Below are 2,026 nucleotides of genomic sequence, written 5' to 3'. Positions count from 1 at the left end.
TGTGTGTGTGTGTACATCTCACAATTTCTTTATCCGTTCACCTATGAATGGGCATTTAGGTTGTTTCCGTGTCTTTGACTATCGTGAAAAATGCTGCAATAAACCTGTGATTGCAGAATTCCCTCTGAGATACTGACTGTATTTCCTTTGGATGTAATACCCAGACGTGGGCTTGCTGGATAATATGGTAGTTCTATTTTAATATTGTGATGAGGCGCCTTACTGTTTTTTATACGGACTGTATCAATATTCTCATATATGTAAGGGAATGTTGCTCCCTTTTGGGAGACAATGCTTCATGGATCTCTCACTTCATTTTCCCACATCTTGTGTAAGCGTTTCTTCTGGGCTGTCTTTTTCAGAATTTTTTTAAATGAAAGAAACAGACTTGAAGGATGTGTCTCGTCAGGTCTGTAAATAAATACTTGGACAATTGAATGAAGATTATGCCTTTCTCTGAGGCGCTGGTTGGCAGGTTTTCTTTGAAACACATGTTAAAGCACTGGGATTTCTTAACCTTGAGATTCCTCAGCTGTGATCAAAATCTACTGTGCAGAAAGTATCCAGTTGGCTCTCTTGGTATCATCCCTGTCACTTGGAGTGGAATGGGGAACAAATGCAAATATGGAGCTCTTGCTTTCGTTTGTGTGGTGAATCATCAAATATTTTCATCAGGCCCAGGAATCTCATGCCTTCTTTTAATATCCATGAAGTTGACAGTCTTAATTTTTTGGCTTGCAACTAGAAAAAAAAATCCAACAATGTTCACATTTTTGACAGCTCGGGTGATGAGATTGATTCTGAGAGATCTATAACCTTATAACTTTGTATAAGAGGAAAGTAGAAAGATTCTTCACAGACCTGGCCAGGGCGTATGAGAAGGCTTCCTGGAACAAGCAGCAAATTCTCTCGCCCAAACGAGAGTGAAGTGAGAGTAAGATCCCTCCATTCTCCAACCTGTTAGCGAGGCTGTTGTGTGAGAGGGAGAATTGAAAGGAGCAGTCTAAATGTGCCTCATATGTTCATTCTCCTAGCCAAGGTCGGAAACAATGAGGAGTCCCCGAAGCTGGTAGAAGACTTAGGATAAATAGAAAATATTGTAAGTTCTTGTGGTTTTGCTGAAAGCAGTCAACAGGCTGCTAGTAACTAAAAGAAAATGTGGGTGTTGGTACCTTGCTTATAAGCAGGGAGTCTCTCTTTGTACTCACTGATACCAAAACTCCACTGACAGGGCTTGGGCAGGGTTCACCATGAGGGCAGAAATACCACAGAACAATGGAGGTGGGGCCTTTGGGGCTAACTCAGTGTCCTCTGTGTTTCTACACCAAACTTCACAGTTAGAACTGTGTTACCTGTGTTTGTGCTTCCCTGTCCCCTGAGTGCCGGCGGGGATTATTCCAGTCTGGGTGAGAGACAGGTAGAAGAGTGTGAGAGACACAGACTTCTCCATTTGCCACAGAGGGCAGGTCAGTCTTTATCATGAGAACCTTTACACTCTGATGTCCAAAATGTTCACCCTGCATGAGCTGTTAGCTGCAAATACAGAGGTGTCTGTCTCAGTGCTCCTGTCTAGAGGGGTAATATCGCTCTGCTAGTAGATGTAGCTGATAATTGAAACTGTGCTTCAGAAAGTTAAAGAAGCAGCCAGGCGCGGTGACTCACCTGTAATCTCAGCACTTTGGGAGGCTGAGCCGCGTGGATCATGAAGTCAGGAGTTCGAGACCAGCCTGGCCAACATAGTGAAACCCCATCTCTAATAAAAACACAAAAATTAGCCAGGCGTGGTGGCACGTGCCTGTAATCCCAGCTATTCTGGAGGCTGAGGCGGGAGAATGGCTTGAACCCAGGAGGTGGAGGCTGCAGTGGGCTGAGATCAGGACACTGGACTCCAGCCTGGGCAACAGAGCAAGACTCTGTCTCAAAAAAAAAAAAAAAAAAAGTTAAGCCAATGACTAACAGAAATCCTTGAGTTACAGGATGGCAAATTAAAACAAAACAAAACAAAACACACACACACATAACTTCC

The sequence above is a fragment of the Mandrillus leucophaeus genome, unplaced genomic scaffold, assembly GCF_000951045.1.
Source record: "Mandrillus leucophaeus isolate KB7577 unplaced genomic scaffold, Mleu.le_1.0 Scaffold655, whole genome shotgun sequence".
NCBI classification, from domain to species: Eukaryota; Metazoa; Chordata; class Mammalia; order Primates; family Cercopithecidae; genus Mandrillus; species Mandrillus leucophaeus.
Note: the sequence above shows the minus strand (reverse complement) of the source record.